Below are 17,296 nucleotides of genomic sequence, written 5' to 3' on the forward strand. Positions count from 1 at the left end.
GTTATGTACACCAAAATCTTTAATTTCAGCTCCATTACTAGACATACAGGAGGAAGGATGAGATAGGCTAGCCTGCTTCACCAAGTGCTGTGCATGCAATCAGCAAAGTAGTGTGTTTGCTTCTGAGCAACCAGTCAAGTGGGAAACTGCACTCTGAGGCCCTTCAGACCAAAATAAGGCTAAAGACTGGGCAAGAAACTGCTTCCAAAGATAACCGAAAAAATTCTGAGACTCTGATCTCAGACAGGGATTGTAGAATGCATACACTTAGTAAAACATAACAAAAATTAACCAAAGGAGAATACTGATGTAGCTGAAAACCTGATGTTGGAGAATTACCAGAGGGACTTTCTGAAGTATTTAAAAGATCCTTTATTTTGAGATGTGATTATTTGAATGCCTGCAGTTCCTAAAATATGAGTCTTAAGGGGGGGGGCAATTAAACTGGGTTTTTTTGATTGTTTTTTTATTTTCTTTTCTGTTTTTTTTTTTTTCCCCCTCAATGGAAGGTTTGGAAAATAACCATGAGAAAGGAAGGACTGTGGCTGTCCAAGGAATGGCAGGTTTGTAAACGTTTCTTTATTCAAGCCTTTTTGTATCAAAGACCACTTGATAACAGAGTTTTACTGTCAGAGGCAGGCCTAGGAATCTGATTGTTAGAAGCTACTTGATCTCAGGAAAGCTGCTCTATCTTGTTTTCTGCATTTCTTATCTGCAGGGATGTTTGCTATGAATGTTCTCTTATGAGGGACATGTGACTCAAACATTCTTGGTAGTGAAGAAACACTGGTTTCCTTCAGTGTTTATTTTAATCCACAGTGTCTGTGAGATCTTCCATAGTAAGAAATTTGGACAGCTATAAACCATATCAGAGCCTCAGAAAACTTTTTTAAAAAATGAAATTTCATGAAAATATTTTACTGCAATTTACTTATAGTTTTCTATCTGCAAGTTCCTGATCTGAGCATTTTAAGTGTAAAAATTCATGTCAGTGTCACAGTAGCTTTCCAGTGTTAATTAGGGCTTACTGCCTTTCTTAGGGTCTTAACCTGAAGAGTGGTAAAATCATTTCCAGCAGAGACCAAAAAACAATCCAAGTTCATTGTGATAGGCTTCCAACTCCAATTTTTTGAAATTGGGGAAGGTGCAAACTTTACATGCATACACACATAGGTGATATACACACATACAAACAACACATACACACAATGCACATGCACAATACACATTCAACACATATACACAATGCACACACACAATACACAAAGTGCACACTCACAATACACACAGACACAGATACAGACACATACACACACACACACACATATGCATGAATACATACTACACATCAGAAGTCTAAGCTTCTTAATATTGTATAAAGTTAATTCATTTCAAAGTTTACTTGCGATTATAAAAACTAGTTTTATAGCAAAGGAGACTCTGGTACTTACAAATTATACTTTTAGGATCCTGTTTGTTGTGTCTTTCTAAGTCTCTTGTATTTCTGTTTGTCAGTGATGACATTCTACTAATTATAAATGTTATCTACAGTTCTGTTGAAGGAGTTTAAACCTGGCCTTCAACAGGACAAAAGAATCTCCTTAACCTACATATTTTAACACGGTCTTTGTGATAGGAACAAAGTGTGTCTGAGAGCCATGAAGATATAATTATTGCTGAAGAAGTTATCTAGAAAGAGTTAGAAGTAAAACAAAGGGGTCTTGGTAAAGCAAATTAAATTGTCTGTCAGGGATGGAATAAGACTGAATTGCCCGTTGTCATTTGCTGAAGCAACCCCATGCTTCCAGAATAAAAGTTAAGAGAGATGATAACACTGTGCAGTATGACTCATTGCAAGGTTTATATGTAAGACAGGACAGAAGAAAAGGCTGAGGCCCCCAAACACTATAGGGAATGAAGAGGAAAGTCAAGGACAGATCAATTCACCTCCCAGACTGGAAGTTCTTGTGACTTCGGAATTATGAGCATTCTTCTTGCTAAGATAAAGCCATTCTTCTTCCTACGACTTCATTTTAGCCATATCTGTCATTACCATGAATGTCTAATGAATATTACACACCTGGGGAAAGCAGATGAGAAGCCTGCAGGGGGAAAGGGAAGAAATAGTGCTTACTAAAAAGTAATAACTGTTGATGAGGGCACTGTGGGTAAATGTTTCAAGGAATAGTTAAACAAATCTATAACATATTTGATCTTTTCACTTCCTCTTTTGTTCTAGACATCGTGCATGTTATAAAATAGTTTAATATTTTTTGAGGATGAGCTTATATTATATATTTGTGATTATGCATCTCTATAGCTATGATGTTTATATACATATGTATATATACATAGAGATACACATATATGAAGAATGTAATAAAATCGATTGGGGTTATAAAACCTTCTTATGAAACAGTGGTCACCTTCATTCTTGTACCCTCAGCTGCTGAGATCCACCCCTGTCTATTTTGTATCTGTGAAAATATACACCTAATTGCTGGTTGATACAAGGTCAGCAGAACCACTCTCCAGAGCAAATCAGAAGAATGCTTCTCTTCTGAGAGCCCACACATCAAATGGACAATGACCAAATCTGGTTCAATCCCGATCTTAACTGAATCCCGTTTTCTTCTTACATTTTTAGGTTGAAGAACCACTGCAGCTTTGATCTTGACATACTTTAGAGGACATGTTGAATGCAAGCCTTCACTCCTCAGGGACAGGGAGATTTGCTTCTCAGGGAATGCTAAGTAAGTCTACTTTCAAACTTATATCTATGATCCTCCCAGTTGATGGAGTAGCAAGGGAAGAAACAGATATCAGAAACAGCTTTCCAGCCAGGAGGTGGTGGCACAGGCCTTTAATCCCAGCACTCAGGAGGCAGAGGCAGGCAGATTTCTGAGTTCGAGGCCAGCCTGGTCTACAGAGCGAGTTCCAGGACAGCCAGGGCTATACAGAGAAACCCTGTCTCGAAAAACCAAAACAAACAAACAAACAAACAAAACAAACAAACAAACAAACAAAACAAAAAACAGCTTTCCAATTGGAAGAGGAAGATTACAAGCATGGACAACATAAGGAGCTGGAGGTGTGACTTGGCAGTTAAGAGCACATAGTTCTTTTGCAGAGAAACTGAATTCAGTTTCTGGTACCCAAGTCAGATGGCCAACAACTCCTTGTAACTCCAGCTCCAGGGAAATTTTATGCCTTCTGCTTGCCTCTGAGGGCACTGTACTCATTAACACAAATCCACATTCACAAACACACACACACACAGCCAAGTGTTATTCAATTTTCTCTTATGGATATTTTGTCTGCCTGTACATCTCTTGCATGTCTGCTCCATTTAAAGGCTGGAAGATACTGGATACCCTGGTACTAACACTGTAAACAGATATGAACTGTCAAGTTTGGTTCTTGCAACTGAACCTGGGTCCAGGAAAAGCTCTTAACCACTGAGCCAACCATCAAGTACAACTTCATCAATTTTTGCAAAACTTTTTTGAACACGGCCACCCTGACAAGATGAGAGTTAATAAAATCTAGGATTCTAGACTCTGCTAGATCTATGAACTACACTAAACCAAGTGAATGAAAAAAAAAAAAATAACAACTGGAAGCCTCAGTAATTCCTGGAAATATATGGAAAGTGATAGGATAAACATAACTACAGGTGACAGTGAGAACTCATTTTTTTTCTAGTAAAAACTACTTTCTGTTAATACACCTCTTTTTATTTAATCACAAGATTTATTCACAAGAACTGAGATTTGGAGTTAAGGAGATTATATACTTATTGTTCTGTGTTTGTTTATTTTTAACTAAAGGACCTCCTACATTTTAAAATGGTTGTAAATGACAGTAAATATTAAGATGTCAGTCAGATGAAATATATGAATCAGAGTCATATCAGGCTTCCTTGCCTGAGGTATAAAATGTAAATTTGGCTAATCTAAATGGTTGGGTTTTGATCAAGAAAAATGTACACATTGGCTGTATGAATATATTACTACAATTAAATGGCTTTTTCATCTTTTTTCTTTTTGTTTTGTTTTATTTTTTATTGTGTGTCCACATGCACACATATGCATGTGTAGGATGTGCATGTCTAGTGCCTGCAGAGATGAGCAAAGGTGAAGGATAAGTTATATATGTTTGTGAGCAGTCATACAGGTGCTAGGAATAGAACCCAGGCTCTGTGTAAGAGCACCAAGTGCTCTTCACTGCAGAGTCGTCTCTCCAGCCTGACTTTCTCGTTTCCAGTCCATTTTTAGTCAGGACTGTAGGTGGATTCTTTTATTTTGGTAAATCCTTTTATCACAAATACTTCTAATATTTTTGGTTGGGTTTTGAAGAAGGGTGGGATTCTTGGGGAAGAAAAACATCTCAAAGATGGAAAACTTTGAATACTTTAGTTAAAAACAAAGTTCGAAATTTAGAAATAAAAAAAACCTCCCCAAATAGTGTCCTTAAAATGAGTTGTGACATTATGAAATTTTAAATACCATAGAGAAAGATCATATGAATGGTCATGTTTCATGGAGAGCACACTGAAAGATAATACATAAGCTTGAGAAATCCAGACATCATGATCATGGTCCCAAAGTGTCTAAATAGACATATTTTCCATTTGTCTCATTACCCTTAGAGTCAACCATGGACACACTGAGTATAGATTCCTTAGTGTTGCATTGAAGTGCTCTGTAATTGCATAAAATGAAATATCTCTCTCTCTCTCTCTCTCTCTCTCTCTCTCTCTCACACACACACACACACACACACACATCAAATAAATATATGATTATAAAATTTTTTCTGAATATGTTTGTTTTTTTATGAATATATTGTTTGATTTCTTCTCTAGCCTTAATGATAGCCAACATAGAACTTGAGGTGTAGCTCAATGGTAGAGCAATTACCTAATATAGGTGAAGTTTCAGATTTGATTCCTTCCTCCAACAAGGAAAACAGACAAAGCTGCCTATCTAGGCACATGAACACCTTAATATATTGCCTTTTGTACTAGAAAAATACTGTGATGTGCATGTTGTAGGCTAAACTTACAACTTTCTCCAGTATCTTGAAATGTGATAAAAATGGTTCTCAAAGTTTTGATCACTTTTCTTCATTTGGATCAATAAAGTGAAGAGCAAAAGGGAACCAGGTCACCGTTGCTACTGTGCTTACTCCTTGAGGACTTGGTAGAAGATGTAACAGGCCAATGACCAGGGCACTTCTGGCATGGCTCAGGCAGATCTGTTATCCCTGTGTTGCTTTGAAATTATACTAAGGAGTTAGAGGTGTGCCTTATTCACTTTGCTGACAGATCTCATGAACATTTAAGAGTTCAATTTACTTGGAATTTGAAAGCCTAGATGAGTCATTGGACAGAACCCAAGTATAGCCATGAAAAACCCTGTGGGCTGCCTACATAAGAGCACATGAGCCCTTAGCATTTGCATAAAGAATACAATGAGGTGTCTCTGTGAAGGAGTCTTGTGACAAGCATAGCAGCTAATCCATGCTGCAGCCTGTCCATCACTAAAACTTCTTGTGTCCAAATCTCTTTTATATCCACAGTGGATAAACTCAGTGTCAAGTTTTTTTTTTCAATAATTTATATATATTTTTATTCACTTTACAGCCCGATCACAGCTCCACTCTCCCCATTCGCCACTCTCTTTCTCGTCAATGAAGAGGAAGCCCCTGTGCACAACACCCCTCCCGAGGACATCTATTCTCAGCAGGACTAGGCACATCCTCTCCCACTGAGACCCAACTAAGCAATCTGGGTAAGGGGTAGGGTATCCAATGGCAAGGAACAGAGACTGTTACACTTGTTAGGGGAGACCACATAAAGACCAAGTTGCACATTGGCTACAGATGTGTAGGAAGCCTAGGTCCAGCTCCAGCATGCTCTCTGGTTGGTAACCCAGTTTCTGTGAGTGCCCATGGTCCCAGGTTATTTGACTATGTAGGTCTTCTTGTGGTGTGCTTGCTGCCTTAGGATTGTCTACTTGTATCCCCAACTTTTCCACTAGATTTGCAGAGCTCTAACTGAAGTTTGGCTTTGGATCTCTGTATCAGCTTCTATTCTCTGCTGGATAAGCCTCTGAGGAGGCAGTTATGCTAGATTCTTGTCTGCTAGTATAACAAAGTATCATTAATATTTTCAGAGGTTGGCTTTCTCACATGGGATGTGTGTTAAGTTGGGATAGTCATTGGTTGGCTGTTCCCTCAGTCTCACTCCATCTTTATTCCCACACATCTTGTAGGCAAGACACATTTTGGGTTGAAGGTTTTATAGGTGGAATGATGTGCCTTCCTTCCTCTGAAAATCCTGCTACACAGGAAGAGGCCACTTCAGTCTCTATATTCCCCTCTGGTAGGAATCTCAGCTAGACTTACCCTTATAGACTCCCTGTATCCTCTCCATCCCAGATTTCCATTTAGTCACCAGAAATGCCCCATAGAATTTCCATTTTCACTTCAAGCTTTTCCCCATTCCCCTCTCTCCCCATACCTGATCACCACTACCATCAAACTCTCCTAGCTATTTCGCCTAACCAGTTCCTTCTTTCCATTCACCTTCAATGACTATTTAGTTTTTCCTTTTGAGTGAGATTTGCACAACCTTTCTTGAGACATTCTTATTACCCAGCTTCTTCTGGGTCTGTGGATTGTTGCAAGGTTATCCTGCACTTTACGGCTAATGTCTACGTATAAGTGAGTTCATAGATATGTGTCTTTCTGGCTCTGTGGTATCTCACTCAGGATGATATTCTCAATTTTCATTTATTTGCCTGCAAAGTTTATGATATCTTTGTTTTTAATAGCTGAATAGCATTCCATTGTGTAGCTCTGCCATGCTTTCTTTATCTACTTTTCAGCTGAAGGACATCTAGGTTGTTTCCATGTTATCATTATTAGGAGAAAAAAAAAGAAAAGCTGCTATGAACATAGCTGAGCAAGTGTCCCTGTGGTATAATGTGGGTATATTCCCAGGAGTGGATAGTTGAGTTTACAGGTAGAACTATTCACAATTTTCTGAAAAACTGCCAAATTGATTTCCATAGTGGTTGTACAATTTACACTCCCATAAGCAATGGAGGAGTGTTCCCCTTGCTCCACATTCTTGCCAGTATGTGCTATCACTTGAGATAAATGGGCTGATAAAGAAATTAGAGAAACCATGCCCTTTATGATTTCCACAAAGAATATAAAGTATTGTGTTGTGGTTTAGTCTTTTGATATGCTAAATACCAGTTGCTCCCAGAGACTACATATAAACCCAAGTGATGCTATGTGGCCTTGCCAACCAAGTTATCCCTGATTGGTGAATAAATATGCTGAACAGCTAGAAGATGGGCAGAAAAGACAGGCAGGGTTTAGGGTTCTCAGGCTTTGGGTCAGGGGTAACCACAAGGAGAAGACGATGAAGGGGAGAGAGAGGATGGCGTAATGGAACAAGAATCTTAAAATCATAGCATGAGGGCTGGTCTATTGGAGTTAAGAGCAGCCCAGATGGAACATAAGAAGTAATAACTCAAGGTTATTGATAGGAAACAATTCCAAGAGAATAGAGGGTAGATATCTTCCCAGATCTTGTGCTGATTAAGACTTATAACAAATATAAAGGTTGTGTATGTCTTTTATCCAGTAACTGAATAAACAAAAGTAGGGGAGAAACTCTGGATTTTGGTTGGAGATTATCCACACCAATATCATGATAAGCATTTTCAAGCACCTAATGTAACTAGAAAGCTGAACATCTTCTCCGAGAATGATTTAGCTTTCTCTGGGTAGGTCTTTCTTGTTCTGTAGCACCAGAATACTTGTAGAGTACTTAAAGCTCACCTTAACAGTAATTTGCTCAGCTGTATTTTATGTTTCTAAATTACCTCCCTCTTTAGATGCATGAAACCTGAAAACTTTTTATTCACAATATTCTCCTTTTAGTGAGAAGGGCAAGCTAATCCTCCATGAAATGAAATGACCTGTGCTTTGTCACTGGGGAGGAAAAATTAAATCCCATATGGTTTGGGGTGGGGGGAACTTGGGTACAATCCTAGATATGAAACCTCATAATTAAAGAGGAGAATTCTTTGTAAAATTTAGCCTTAAGAATGAATAAAAAACTTCCAAGTTTGCATCACAGTTCTATGCTAATTTCTGTACAATGAGAAATACATTTTGGAGAGAAACTTTATTCTAATTATTTACTTATAATTGCTACCTACTTTTATAGATGATTACAAGAAGTTATCAAAGTTAGCTGATGATGCTCAAAGGTTAAAATAAGAACCAATAATCAGATATAAAATTGTTATACTAAAAAGTGTTTAAAAGGTTACATGCACAGTCAAGTACCTATGAATAGCTAAACTTTATAAGTACTCTAGGCAAATTCTTTTTAATTATTGCAGCAATACCTAAAGGTGCAGCTTCATGGTTAAAAAAAAAAGGTTTAAGGACATCACTCATTCATGTATATTTATTGATTCTATGAGCTGTTATGTCTTAATATAATCCTATTGAAGGTACTGTAGTATCAAAGCGCAGGATGCGTCATGAACTGAGCTCTTCCCAGGAATAAGGCACAGACACACAGTGATGTACCATTCCACTGCAGTATTATAACTCCTATACCAATCAGTATTTCACCCATAATGACTATGGTTGATGTCATTGAGACACTCCTATGCATTCTGTAGTCTTCTGAGTCAGAATAAATATATATTCTTGTGTTATTTATAACAGTTCTTTGAAGGTAAGATTATTTATCTATTTTTTTTTCATAACAAGAACTAAAGATACAGGACCAGTAAGTGAATTGTCTTACAAAAAAAAAGTCATACAGATTAAAAATAGCCGGGCCAATCCTTGGATCATGGTAATAAACTCAAATGACTGTAAGCTTAGCTAATTGCATACACTAGGCCAAGGATGCACTAAAGTGTTTCCAAATATTGAGCCAGATCTTGAGGCTATGGTGATAAACTTCACAAGCTTCTGATTTCTAAACAGTTCACAATTGAGATTATGTGAATTCATCAGGGTTTTCCAGAGAAGTAGCTCCACAGAGATAAGCAGAAAGATTTTATACAGATTTGTCTCATGGAATTCTGAAAGCTGAGAGGTTTCAAATGATGCAATTAGACAGGAGGAAGCCCGAGACAGCAATAGTCTTATCCTAGTCTAGGTTAAAGGCCCTAGAATAAGAATCACTGGTAATTTAATTTCTTGTCCACTGGCCTCAGCCTTGAGAACAGATGCTTCAGTCTGAGTCCAAAAGCAAAAAGTGAGCAGTGTTCTAGGTGATGTAATCATACAATTGGAGTTCCTCTTATTTGGTAAAGATTGCTATTTTGTTTTATTCAGGCCTGTAATTGTTCAGACTGATGTGAACCATTCATAACAGAGAAGACAATCTTACTCAGGCCTTCTGCCTGAAGTCCCCTGCTAGATATTAATGTCCTCCACAAATACTCACATGGACACCTTCAGAATAATGTGTTTTCATTTCTCCAGAAAAGTGGATACATAAAACTAAGTACAATTTGTAGGATACCCAAGTGTTTTCAATAGCTACAATTAAAGTCCTTGTATACCCTCATTATTCCAAACCTTCATCCTTTGGGCCTATTCTGTGTGCTTTGTTTAGAGATTCTTATTTCAGAGTGTGTGACTTGACTCAGCTTTGATGAATGAGCTGGGTTTTTCCATAGTAGAATTAGGAAATAAGTGTCATAAATTTGTGTGTCGCCTTGACCAAGTGTACAAAGTTACATAGCTGTAGAGTGTTCAAGAGGGACAGATACAGGTCTCCATCTTGTATTTCACTCTTGAAATTTTCACTACTCCTAACAAAAGTCAATGGCATGACAAGAACTTCTGTTGTTCTTAATAATGGCTTTCTTGGAGGGTCGAGAAAAAGATAATGTGTGATGAGGCAAAAAGAATCAAAGATAAAGAGTAGACTGGGCATAATACTGTTCTGATTCTAGATAGGATAAAAATAAAAGGAGACTGTGGTATACCCAGATATTTGTTTAAAGACTAAACTGGAAATACAAATTAAAATATAGGACAAGGTGGTAAATGAGATCTTGGTCAAGAAAAAAAAAAAAAACAGCAATGCAGAAAAATAAAACTGACTTATTTAACCTTCTAAGAAATATTCAATTGACACCCACTATGTTTTGGGCACCCTTATGAGGTGTGTAAATAAGTAAACAAGCTGCGCAAAATGGTTGCTTTTTTTCCATATTCCAAATGGTGAGGACAACACTATCTTAGCAAATCTGTTGTTTACTAGGAGGCAGTATAGATGACAAAAGTCATCAAACAATGAAGGAAGTGCTGATTGTTTGACCAAAGGTAGGCAGGCAGCATCACCAAATGATGCCTGAAAAGAAAAGACACAGATAGATGTGAAGGAAAAAAAGAGTCAGCCACAAAGAAATACTCTAAGAGTACTCTGTGCAGGTGTTACATGTTAGGAAAGAACTTGAAGTGGCTGATTCTCGCCATCATTGAGAGTATTGAGAATCTGGTATGACTGAGTAGTGTGTGTAACAGAACATTTCCTGGGGGAATGCAATACACATCCACTGACCCTAGATAGGAATCCCATGATAAGCCAAAGTATGAATCCCATTATTGTACAAACTGAGAATCCAGTGAGTTTTATTGACCTTACAAAAAGGAGTATGGATGAAGGTTTACTTACGGGAGCATCAATGACTCAAAAACAGCTGTATCACTAAAGCTGGAGTAGTCCAGCAGAGCTGACTGTCCTGGGAACCTACATAACACTTCACACCCTATAGGAAGCTCAGCAGGTTAGAAAAGGTCTTTTCTATTTACCTAAAACTTTTCCAGGCAGACTGGCTGATTATTGCGTCTTCCAGACAGCTGGTTTGGTCTCAAAATCTTCTTTGCAGCTTGGCTTGCCTGGGTCTTCTTTGCAGGTTGTATTGCTTATTCTTGTAGTCCTATTAAGTTTGCTTGGTTTCAGGGACTTTCAGAAGCTATTTTGAATTGTTATCCATTTTATTTAAGTAGCTTCTGTGCAGGATGGACTGTTAGAATCTCAGAGAAAACTGTTAGAGAACGGGAGTGAAGAAGACAAATAGGAGATCAAGTCTGAATAATGAAAACTTACCCTGACCTGCTCTAAATGAAAGGAGAAGCCATTTTAGTGGCGACAGTGTCATACTGTAACTCTGTGTGTATTCCAACCTGACTGCTGTAGTTGTTCTATTTAGCAGCAAGCTGATGAAGGATACTGTGGGCATGCAAGGAGAGGTAAAGCTCTTTGGTAATAGATAATGGCTTTGAGAACAAAGCACTTTGACTTTTAAAGCAAAGAGATTCCACTGGATTCTTTATCTACTGCATTTTATTTTAATTTTGAGAGCTGCTAACAAGGACCATGTGATAAGATCAAAAGTAACCTATGCTTTTGGGCATGGAGGAGAGGAAATGACTTCTTCCATTCTGCGATAAAAAGCTTGAAGTCAATGGGTTTGGGGATATCACATTTATCCTTGGCCACAGCATTTGTGAAATACAGTCCAGCGATCACCCTGATGTACAGCAAGTGCTGAAGCACGTGAGTCTGAGATCCAAGGAGAAAGGCTGGAGATGCGACAGGGCAGTCTTTGGATGAGAAGTGGGTGTTCTGCCATGCAATAGAGCTAGACAAAGTCAGTGAGAGACTGAGTTCCAGCTGCTGAGCCCAAGATGTCAGAATCTGATGACAGAATAACCCAGTAGAATTATATATCTTGTGTGAGATGAAAAACAACAAACACCCCCTCTCCCCCCCAAAAAAAATCCAAAAAACAAAAAACCTCTTCTTCATGAGGGAGAGTCTGCTTAGCCAAATGTCACAAGGTTAGAGAAGATAACAAATTGGATCTCATTGCAGGATTTAGTGTTATGGTTACTTTGGAAATACCCTATCTCATTCCCTCTCCCCCTGCCTCTGTCAGGGTGCTTCCCTCCCTCCCCCGCCTCACACTCCCCTCTTCCCTCCCTGGCATTCCCCTACACTGGGGCCTTGAAGGCACCAGGGACTCTCCTCCCACTGATGTCCAACAAGGCCATCCACTGCCACATATGAGGCTGGAGCCATGGTTCCCTCCATGTGTATTCTTTGGTTGGTGATCCAGTCCCTGGGAGCTCCTGGAGATCTGGCCTGTTGAGACTCTTGCACCCTCCATGGGACTGCAAACCCCCTCAGCTCCTTCAGTCCCATCTCCAACTCCTCCATCTGGGAAACCCCGGCTCAGTCCAATGGTTGGCTGTGAGCATCCACCTCTGTATTTGTCAGGCTCTAGCAGAACCTCTCAGAAGACAGCCATATCAGGCTTCTGTCAGCAAGCAGTTCTTGGCATCCACAATAGGTGTGGTGGCTGTATATGGGATGGATCCCCAGATGGAGCAGTCTCTGCATGTCCTTTCCTTCAGTCTCTACTCCACACTTTGTCTCCATATTTCCTCTTGTGGGTATTTTGTTCACCCTTCTAAGAATCACTGAAGTATCCACATTTGGTCTTCTCTCTTCTTGGGCTTCATATGGTCTGTGAATTCAATCTTGGGTATCTGAACTTTTTGGCTAATGTGCACTTATCAATGAGTAAATACTGTGTGTTCTTTTGTGACTAAGTTACCTCACTCAAGATGATATTTTCAAGTACCATTCATTTACTAGCAGGTGGTTTTCAAGAGAGTTGTTGAGTAATAGTAACATACTAGAAGCAAAAGCCCGACACAGGGGCCTTCAAAGAGAAGTTATCCAGATATATAGTGTGGATAGCAGGTGAACAAAAATAGGTATATGGTTAAGAAAGATCAAACAGTGTGAAAAACAAGAAAGATGAACTTAATTGTGATGAAGAACTAGAAGGCTTGATTCAGTCTCTGAATGAAGGGAAGAGGCCCAAGAAGAAACGATACAGAGAGGCAGCACCCTGGATGTAGCCTTAATTGTGGCACCTATAGCACAGCCTCGGATTCAATGGTTATAAACTGATGGGATTTTTTTTTTTAAACTAGAGTAGTTTCATTTGGCCAAATTTCAGAAGCATAAGGAAAATTTGGGATCTAGGTACACAGAACTTGACAGCTCAGTCTATTTTGAGAAATGTAATATTTAAAATAAGGAAAGATTAAGAGGAATATTTGCAATGATTTAAAAAAATATCATTACTCTGTATATCGTAAAGTGCATATATTTTCATATTTTAACAACTCCAGAACCAGAACACATCTTGCAGTTGATGGCATTTTACTATTTAGTTTCCATGCTGTGAGATGCATAATGTACTAATGGTGCATTTTATTATTGATATTGCCTTCAACTTGATAAAATATTGCTATTTGATGAGTGACTAAGCTTTGTAAAGGAAACCATCTAAGTGGATATGAATGTGCAGGAGAAGGAAGTTGAACTAGACAATTTGAACAGCTTTATCCTTCAGTACATATTTGAAGAGTGAATGTTAATTTATTGTCGTAATTTTTATATTGAAACTAGAGGAAGGGAAGCATGACAACTTTTGTCTGAAGGAATGGGAAGCTACAAGTTATCAGAAACTGAGAGGAATATAGTAGGGAAATGGCGTGCTCTTTGGAGGGAGGGGTGTTACCAAAGGGAGAGGACTCAGGAATGTATAGTCAGAAATGGGAATTCCTGGGAGAGAGAGAGAAAAGGATGGCTAATAAGGAAATTGGAAGTGTGACCTCTGAGCACGGTCTAGAAGGGGAACAAAGGTTATAGTTAAAGTTGTTGGGCCAATGAAACCCATAAACCTTGATTGTATGGAGTGAGGGAAATAGCTAAGCATGTTGGTGGATAATGGCCTGAGATACTGGGAGGAAGCTGTTTCTTAGATGTCCTCAAGGGCCACAGAGAACAGACACCAAGTGTACCAAGTAACAGTGATATGAATGAAAGGAAGGCATCAGCTTTGAAAGAAGCCAGAGAAAATCATGCACAGGAATAAATTTAAACAAGCAAGAAAAAGAAAATATCTACCAATGACACTGCTGTCACAGAGGTCATTTACTCCTCATGAAAATCCAGTGTTTGCTGTTACTATCTTCAGCTTACAGAGAGGAAATTAGAAACTTAGGCTTGTGCAACTAAGAGAGTATTTGAGTAATACGTTGGCACTGGGAGCGCCTTTCTCCTAGGAGACACTGTGTTCTCAAGCAAGGCTTAGGTACTCCATCAATGCCATAATGGAAGGGCCAGAGTGGAGCTAAGGACATAAGCCAACAAAGATCCAGAGTGAGTATTCAGGGCTAGGGTCAATTTCTCAAAGGGTTCTCTTGTTCCTTAGAATGGTGTTCAGGCCACAATGTAGCTCTTACTACCTCAGAGATGTACAGAGAAGGGCCAAACCATCATTGTGTTTATTTGGGGGCTCTGAGCTCTTGCACTATGAGACATGAGACAAGGGCAGAAAGAAAGAAATGTGTATGTCTCATATATTTTAACCCACTCCATATCTGTCAGGGCATCTCCCTGGAACATTCTTACAAATCGGTTCAGGTACTAGATCGATTTCTGTTTTAAGCATCTCTGAAGGCCCCAGTGCTGCTGGACCATAGCAGCAGAGATGTTCTGGGGACTACAGGCCCAATGCAGACACTAAGCATCAAGGCTGAGAAAATAACTATTCAGAAATCCTTAGTTTATTAAACCGGTACTGGGTTGTATTAAAGCAAACCTTAAGAAAATGTTAATAATAAACTGGCAAAGTAGGATCCTTTGACCCTAACCCTGATATATAGATCTTCATTACATAGCCTAGCTGTTTTCTTTTTTTCAATTTCTAACAAAGAAAATGATCTGTTAAATTCTTGTAGATCAGCAATGACAGAGTTCTAACTTGAACCTAGTTCTTTTTGATTACAAAGCTATTGGACTTTGGCCCAGACAGAATTGCCTTTCTTTTTATTACAGGGCAGTATTTTTTAACCATGAGTATCAATACAGTCAAATTAAAAATAGTAAATATGTATCAGCACAGACTAACACTACAATGTACAATTGTAAAAATGCAAGATTCAAATTGGTAGAATAATTGATAATAAAATTTTGTTTATTTAAAAACAATAACACTGTGCTAGTTTAACCAAGAACTGATCTCATTTTCAGTAATTTGTAGATTGAAGACAAGCTAGATTACACATCTAATGATGGTTATTATAATCATGTTCAAATATGAAACTTTCAGTTAAGGATCCACAAATATGGTCTTCCCATGTTTTCATTTTCCTTTTTAATTTTTCATAGCACAATCTAACAAGTATTCTAATAAAGCCAAGACTTTATATATGAAAATTCCATTATATTCATTAATACTGCCTTGTGGTTCCAGAGTTTGTGCTACACAGAGGAATGTGACTGGGACCTTGGAGACATTTCAGAAGTCACACTTTAATTTTTCTCTTACCCTTCACTTCGTTGGACAAACAAATGCAAGCAGAGGAAAGGGAAGAGATGGATGTGAGGAGAGGAATTCTTGGGTTCATTGTCAAGGAATCTGAGAAGCAAAGAGCCTCAGTAGATGGTCAGTCAGTGAGAGGAAATTCTGTTTTCCTGGAATTTGACAGAGAACACTATGTAAGTTTCTCTGTTCCTGAGGATCTAGGTTCTGCTGATGGGTCTCGAAGGAGAGGGTCACCCAGGAATGAGCAGATAGTGATGATCTGATAACTTAGTGGATTTGAGCTGTTCTAACAAGATACCTTAGTCTGAGTAATATATACATGGTATTTCTCTTAGTTCTATAAGCTGAAAGGTTGTGGACTAAAGCACTAGCATATCCATACCTAATAAATATCTATCTTCTAATTTATAGATAATATCTTTTCACTACATCCTTACATGGTAGGAGAGGTGGCAGAACACTCCTGGGTCTCTTTTCAAGAACATTAATCTCATACCTGAGACGATTTTTATGACATAATCCCTTTTTAAATGTTGCACTTCCTAAGTCATTCATCCTGAGGACTATTGCTCAAAATTTCTAGGGGAACTATTAACAAATACGACTTCACTACACATATGCAATAATAGCATACATGATCAATGATTCCCTTTCAATCTAGCTCAGTGAGCCAGTGAGCTTTTAATGTTTTAGGAACATGAGGTACTCAAAGATAACTACATCACAGAAAAGCCCCTACATCAGCATGGGCGAAGATTCTCAAAATCTGCATCCTTAGAACTCTTTGTTCAGCTTTCAAGCAGCTTGGCTGGCATTGTATTCTATAACCTCAGGGAATGACAGGTGACTCTTTTAGCTTCCAGAGGTTCCCATGCCTAGTAAGTTGCATGAGCTTCCCCTCTTCCTCCAAGAAAGGGTATTTTTAATTCCAAGAAAATGACTCTACAACAAGTATAAAATCAAAGCTTATAAACTTGAGATGTTGAGGGCTGGTGATGTAGCTCCATTGCTAGTATACTTGCCTAACATGCAAGAGAGTTCTGGATTTATCCCCAGCATTGCATAAAATTAGGCACAGGCTGCATGCACATCTGTAATCCCAGCAGTCAGAAGGTGGATGCAGGAGGATGAAGTTTCCAGATCATCTTCAGATAGCATGGGCTACATGAGATCCTGTCTCAGAAATCTTTTTTAAATGAACACAACCAGAAGAAGAAGAAGAAGAAGAAGAAGAAGAGGAAGAGGAAGAGGAAGAGGAAGAGGAAGAGGAAGAAGAAGAAGAAGAAGAAGAAGAAGAAGAAGAAGAAGAAGAAGAAACAGTAAAATTTGGGTGGGAAACCCAGACATGCTTTTCACTGTGCTGAATATAATCTACTGCACATACATTTGTATGCATTCATCTGTGTGGCATTTGTTCCTGTTTTACAGATGGCACTAGTGACTTAAATTGTCCAAGTTGCTAAGAGCATATGCCAGGAAGGAAATCTATGATACCAATGCCAGGTTTTACAATTCTAGTGCTATAACCCTTCTCGGGTTAAATTGAAGCCATTTCCCAACAGAAAATGGTCCATTACAGAAGACAGGGCTTCATACTTACCCTTCACCTAAATTCCTTCTATAAGAGATGATTTCTGGGAATAAATAGATTCCCTTTCAAGTTTTCTCTTCTTGGCTCTAACAGTTCCATTCAGTCGCCTCACAGTATAGTCATTGACTGACGGGCATGACTGGAATGAACTTGGCCAGTGAGACAAGTATTAAGCAGGTATGGAAAAAGAAAAGGTAACTTTATTTTTCCATACTATAGCCTTTCTACTTTA

General features: G+C 38.6%; 1 long non-coding RNA gene across 1 annotated transcript; it reads left to right on the forward strand.

Moving 5' to 3' along the window:
• Positions 1-508: 508 nt before the first annotated feature.
• On the forward strand, positions 509-6,728 carry Gm40661. Its single transcript, XR_873110.2, has 3 exons — positions 509-563; positions 2,648-2,753; positions 5,648-6,728. It is a non-coding gene; the product is annotated as a predicted gene, 40661 (long non-coding RNA).
• The last annotated feature ends 10,568 nt before the right edge of the window (positions 6,729-17,296 follow it).

The sequence above is a fragment of the Mus musculus genome, chromosome 13 (genome assembly GCF_000001635.26).
Source record: "Mus musculus strain C57BL/6J chromosome 13, GRCm38.p6 C57BL/6J".
NCBI classification, from domain to species: Eukaryota; Metazoa; Chordata; class Mammalia; order Rodentia; family Muridae; genus Mus; species Mus musculus.